We start from the raw sequence: 6,589 nt of genomic DNA on the forward strand, positions 1-6,589 counted from the left end.
TTCTGGGAAAAACGCGGGAGTGGCTGGAAAAACGGAGGAGTGTCTGGGCGAACGCTGGGTGTGTTTGTGACGTCAAACCAGGAACGACAAGCACTGAACTGATCGCAGATGCCGAGTAAGTCTGAAGCTACTCAGAAACTGCTAAGAAGTGTCTTCGCAATTCTGCTAATCTTTCGTTCGCAATTTTAATATGCTAAGATTCACTCCCAGTAGGCGGCGGCTTAGCGTGTGCAAAGCTGCTAAAAGCAGCTTGCGAGCGAACAACTCGGAATGACCCCCTTTGTTTGTATCATTAGCCCCTCCCAAGGATAATAATATTATTGAAGTTGTATATATCAATAAGAATGTCGGAGCTTTTTAATTGACTTTCAATAGCTGTTAACTTACTTTACCGTGAGACTGTACATGAATTATGCATTAAGGCAAGCTACACTGCACACTCCTTCCAGTACAATACGCCATGTCCTCACAGTATTGATTGCAGCTACCAGCAATTCAAAAAATCCAATACTGTCCTGACTCCTGGCAACTTTCAATACTGTGTTTTTAAAATGTGAAACAATCCTAATAGATCAACATACATATACACATATACCTTTCCACAACTATAGTTGTCCTAATAGAGTTTATGAAAAAGAACACAGACAGGAAAAAAATGAATATTTTGTTGTTCTGTGTCTATTCTTATGGCCCCCATACATCACAGATGTATTGGGGCAATGTTCTGATCCCCCGTCGACCGGGTCGGGTAATCGGGTATATTAAATGTGTTTAAAAATCCTGATTCCCCAATTCCAAGCAAAAATGGTTGGGATCTGCAAAGGGATACGGTCGTTAGGTCGACTCAGCTTAGGTCGACAGTCATTAGGTCGACCACTGAAGGTTGACATGCATTAGGTCGACATGGTCAGTAGGTCAACGTGGTCATTAGGTTGACATGTACTAGGTCGACAGGTCAAAAAGTCGACATGAGTTTTTCATTTTTGGATTTTTTCATACTTAATGATCCACGTGGACTATGATTGGAACGGTAACCTGTGCCGAGCGAAGCGAGGCAACCTTTCCCGAAGCTCGCTCACCATGCGAGGGGACACGGTGCACTACTTGGGGTTCCCCGTCACTTTACGAAGAAAATTATGCCAAAAAAAGTTTAAAAAATCATGTTGACCTTTTGACCTGTCAACCTAGTACACGTCGCCCTAACGACCATGTCGACCTAATGCCTGTCGACCTTCCATGGGCGACCTAATGACTGTCGACCTAAGTTGTGTCTACCCAACGACCCATACCCTCTGCAAATTGGGCATTTTTAACATATTTAATTTCCCCCGATTCATTGACGAATCGCTACTCATCCGGTCGACGGGGCTACTCATCCGGGATTCAGGGGCCCGTGTGCACCGCACGCACTGCACCCATTATAGAAACGCCAATGTACTGTGAAAAAACACTGTGTGGTGTAGGTAGCATTTGATTGGATGACTGTTGCATATGACCATGCATTGCTGGCTATAAGGTCTATGGGCCTATTTCTGAGTTGATCGCAGCAGCAAATTTGTTAGCAGTTGGGCAAAACCAGGGAGGTCATTCCGAGTTGTTCGCTCGCAAGCGGATTTTAGCAGATTTGCTCATGCTAAGCCGCCGCCTACTGGGAGTGAATCTTAGCATCTTAAAATTGCGAACGAAGTAATCGCAATATTGCGATTACACACCTCGTAGCAGTTTCTGAGTAACTTCAACCTTACTCGGCATCTGCGATCATTTCAGTGCTTGTCGTTCCTGGTTTGACGTCACAAACACACCCAGCGTTCGCCCAGACACTCCTCCGTTTCTCCGGCCACCAGTAACACCCATTTCCTGTCAATCACATTACGATCGCCAGAACGATGAAAAAGCCGTGAGTAAAAATCCTAACTGCATAGCAAATTTACTTGGCGCAGTCGCAGTGCGGACATTGCGCATGCGCATTAAGCGGAAAATCGCTGCGATGCGAAGATTTTTACAGAGCTAACAGCTCGGAATGACCTTCCATGTTCACTGCAGGGGGGGCAGATATAACATGTGCAGAGAGAGTTAGATTTGGGTGGGGTGAGTTCAAACTGAAATCTAATTTGCAGTGTAAAAATAAAGCAGCCATTATTTACCCTGCACAGAAACAAAATAACCCACCCAAATCTATTTCTCTCCGCACATGTTATATCTGCCTCCCCCCTGCAGTGCACATGGTTTTGCCCAACTGCTAACAAATTTGCTGCTGCGATCAACTCTGAATTACCCCCTATTTACTAAGCCTTGGAGTCAGAGAAAGTGGAGTGAGAGAAAGTATCAGCCAATCAGCTCCTAACTGCAATGTCACAGGCTGTGTTTGAAAAATGACAGGAGCTGGTTGGTTGGTACTTTATCCACTTTCTCTCCATGACTTAGTAAATAGACCCCTCTAAAACAAGCAATTTGAAATTTCCACTTATGAAGGTGTCAAACCTCTAGTCCACCACCATTCTGTAGGCACTTAATCCTGGGGGTATTTTTTTTATTATTCTGGTTATTAAAGGTTTATAACATTACAAAGTATTGGATGTATTATTACAATATCAATAAATAAAAGTAACAGTGGTATTATTGTTTTTTTTTTTTTAAGGTGAAACATTGCAAATTATCTGGTTAACATTGATCAAAGAGATTCTAAGCGATTCATAAGGACAAGGTTCATCAACCAGCATGCAGGGTCGTATATTAATATGAAAGAAAAAAACTGTAGTAATGAATCCAATTAACAATGAAAGAAGAAAAGAAGAGGGGGAAGGATGGAACATGAAGGTGGTGGAGTGGGGGGACGACGACAAATATGAATGATCACACATTTTCTCTTAACAACATACCTCAAGTAAACTTAAACTAGCAAAGAGAATCCATCCTTCTGTCTCACAACAAGGATAACCCAGCATAGAGCATGTGGTCTGCAGCATCTCAAAGTTACTGTACTAACTAAAAACCAACTGGTTGTTTAAATAATGTAGAATGCAAGTTTTACTTTGTGGCTCGAGATTATCAGTATATGCCCCCATTTTATACACCTGTGTGCGTTGCATGCCTATCAAATTACAATAAAAGTCTAACTGCAGAAAGTGGAGGTAATTTAGACTTGATCGGAGATGTTATAAATTTAGCACATCTACGATCACTTTCACAGACATGCGGGGGGACTCCCAGCACAGGGCTACTCCACCCCGCATGTCTGGTTTTGACCCCCCCCCCCACCCGCACAGGCACAAAAGCATTGCACGGTGTACCTGAAGAGTAGCTCCCTACCAGTGCAGCTCCTGCGCGCTGGCAGGGAGCTATCCATCGTTCTCTGGGTCGCAGTGGCTGCATGTGACATCACGCAGCAGCCGCGGCCCGCCCCCCGCATGGTCTGGGCACATCTGCGTTGCCTGGACCGCGCCCCCAAAATGGTGGGCCAATGCCCGCGCCCCCAAAGCGGCGGCCCGACGCCGCCGGCCTGCCCCCTACCGCCCAGCGAATGCCTCTGCCTGTCAATCAGGCAGAGGCAATCGATGGGCTGAGATACCGATCTCATCTCTGGCATGCACCATCGCACTACGGTACCTGCGCAGTTCAGACCTGATCGTCTGCTGTGCGAAAACGCACAGCAGCGAACAGGTCTGAATTAGCCCCAGTAACGGAGCAGGATCTGTTAGTCCAATGCAATGAGACGGCTTTCTGGGCTGCTATTATTATAAATGTATTAAGAGGGATTGAAGATTTCTTGTTTGGGCCTAGATACCAGCCAGAGAAATGAATAAACAATAAAGCTATTGGAGGTAGTTTAATGGTAACCATGGGATACCAAAGGAGAAACTGACGCTTAATTATTGCACAGTGGAAGAGGGAATTACCTAGGAATAAAGGATATTCAAACATTGACAGCTCTTTCAATGGAAATCATTTAAGACAAACCTTATGTACCTTTTAAATTAAAATAAATACATACTCCTTGGTTGAGATGGTTCAGTCATATATGTGGAATCACAAATGCTCCTTGTGTATTTAAGTTCCTTTTTATTCTGCTTTCTTGTTTCCGTGCATGGAGCGTTTTTTGTGACTTTTTTGCACTGTACACAGGGCCATAGGGAGGGGTGAGTGAGTGGTGTTGTCACCCAGGGCGCAGGGCCCTGGGTCGGCACAGTCGCTACCCCACATTCCCTGCATCTGGCTAGTAGTGAATCAGGGGCTGGCTGGCAGCTTTCAGCCCGGGGGGCAGACTCAAGCAAGTGGCTGGCTGGCAGCTTTCGGCCCGGGGTGCAGATGGCACCCTGCCCCCCTGCCCAGCCAGCCCCTGGTAGTAATGCTGCAGTAGGTACACTCAGCTGGAGCATCCGGACAGCACTCTACTTACTCCTGCAGCAGACCCCACCTCCACGTGTCACAACATGCTTGGGGGCGGAGCTAGCACATGGAGTCAGCAGCACTGCATCGGCGCTGACTGTACATGCTCCAGAATCAAGTATTTCCAACCCATAGAGGCGTATATGAGCTGTAAGAGCACATTCTCACATAGGTAAAGTTCATTCTGCGCAACTGTGGGCTATGCAGAGTTTGACAGAGGCATAACAATACCTGTTTTACAATGTATCTTTTGTACCTAGTACGAGGCTCCCGAAAATAGGGTGACCCTCCCGGCCCCCCAGAAGAGCAGGCAAGTCTCCCGATTTGAGGTGTCCCCACTGCCCGTCCGCCCACTTTGTGTGCAAAGTGGGCGGTCCGGGCAGTCAATGACGCGATTCTTGCTGAACCGCGTCATCATAGCCACGCCCCCTGCAGGGCAATGCTGGTGATCACGGCATTACAGAGCGGGGGCGTGGCTTAAAGGAGGTGTCACCGTAACCCCTCCCCCGTCCTGCCCTTGCTCCGCCCCCGTCCCGCCTCCGGCCTACCCCCTTCTTACGTCACAGCGCTCCCCAGCCCGCCTGTTGAGCTGACCTGGCTGCTCTCTCCCGCAGAGAGCAGCCAGAATGTCGGTAAGTATGAGTATAGGGCTGGTGCAAGTCTGCACTGATGATGCAAATTGGGTACAGTCATGCATGCGTGCGAATATACACACTATTTTTTCTGTGTACGCTATGCAGAGTTGCATTAATCTCTCCATCAGGTCATCTATGTTATAAAAAGGGGTAGATGTATTAAGCCTGGAGAAGTGATAAAGCAGTGATAAGTGCAAAGTGATAACGCACCAGGCAATCAGCTCCTAACTGTCAATTTACATATTGGAGCTGATTGGCTGGTGCGTTATCACCTTGCACTTATCACTGCTTTATCACTTGTCCAGGCTAAATACATCTGCCCCAAATTGACTTCATACAAGTGCTGTAGGTGCACATTGCAAAATGCTTCTCTTGAATAAATTGGTTAGTGAAGTAGTTTATAGCACCATTTATTTCAGCTGAAGTTTTGAGGAAGCTTATGGTGTCTCCAAACAGTTCTACACAGCACAGGGCCTCATTGGAAATGGAGAAGGTCCCTCCCAGACAATGCACTGGATATTCTGTAGACACTGCTGATTCATTTGGGCTGTAATCTTACAGAGCAATACCAGGAAGACCTATTTCCCCTGGAGGCATAGCTGTTAAGAATTTTTTGCTGGCTTAAATGAGCATCTGCATATATGTACATCTTGTCAGCACGTCCCCTCAGGCTTGTAGTGTGACTGTAGGGTTGCACTAGGTTACTGTACTGAGCTCCTCGGCGGGGGTTCTGTGTCTACCACGCAGTGCTGCGTCATGCATTTCTCAGCTCACACACATCATTGTGGACCTATCTGCTCTGCTATTAGCTGACTATGAGTGATGGCATGGTTAAACCCAGAGCAGAAGAAGAGGGACATTGGGACATTAACTGTTTCTTTACAGGTTGAGTACTGATAGATGCACACTCTTGATCATGTAATAGGCCTTTGTAGAACTCGCAAAGGTAGATAGATAGATAGATAGATAGATAGATAGATAGATAGATAGATAGATAGATAGATAGATAAAGAGACAGACAGACTGACAATTTTCTGAGGTACACAGCATATAATACTGGCAGAGTGCCATGCAAATCTCAGATGTCTTTTCACCTACAAAGAAAATGCACACACAAGATGAAGGGAAAAGCACTACTTACAAGTGCAGGGAAATGGAGATCAGAAGATCCTGACTGAGCCTGCCATGGCAGCAAAGATAGATGTGGAAGAGATGGACACAGAAAGCATGCTCTCCCCACACAGATCCCATCATTAGGAAAAAAGCTGCAATATGAAGTCCTTACCGTGCTGCAGCTGTCTACTAATCCGTGTAATGAAGACTGGTATCCCGATAAGGAGGCTCCACAGGCTGGATGTGAAAGGGAGAGACGGTGCGTGGAGTGATCAGAGGAGGGGAAAAGGGAATTCAGTAGGAAAGAGAGGATTTCACAGTACATACAGCTGTGGGTTCTTATCATGCTCCCTGCGTTTCCCTGAGCTGCATCTGCACTACAGAGGGAGAGAGAGGGAGAGAGAAAAATGTCCCAAAAATAGCACTGGCTGCCAATGACTTGCTGAAACCTGAGA

General features: G+C 46.3%; 1 protein-coding gene and 1 long non-coding RNA gene across 3 annotated transcripts in view; one reads left to right on the forward strand and one right to left on the reverse strand.

The window, feature by feature from the left end:
- The window catches only part of LOC134948982 (uncharacterized), a 202,261-nt gene extending 198,330 nt beyond the window's left edge, over positions 1–3,931 (forward strand). Inside the window, exon 3 of the long non-coding RNA XR_010183073.1 lies at positions 2,639–3,931. This is a non-coding gene — a long non-coding RNA (uncharacterized LOC134948982). The remainder of the gene's footprint in view (positions 1–2,638) is intronic.
- Positions 1–6,524, reverse strand: part of AMMECR1 (AMMECR nuclear protein 1) — a 463,662-nt gene extending 457,138 nt beyond the window's left edge. For both annotated transcript variants that reach the window (XM_063937304.1, XM_063937305.1), the window contains exon 1: positions 6,307–6,524. The gene's annotated coding sequence lies outside the window, so the exon portion shown is untranslated. The remainder of the gene's footprint in view (positions 1–6,306) is intronic.
- Between the last annotated feature and the right edge of the window lie 65 nt (positions 6,525–6,589).

The sequence above is a fragment of the Pseudophryne corroboree genome, chromosome 8 (genome assembly GCF_028390025.1).
Source record: "Pseudophryne corroboree isolate aPseCor3 chromosome 8, aPseCor3.hap2, whole genome shotgun sequence".
In the NCBI taxonomy this organism is placed as follows: Eukaryota; Metazoa; Chordata; class Amphibia; order Anura; family Myobatrachidae; genus Pseudophryne; species Pseudophryne corroboree.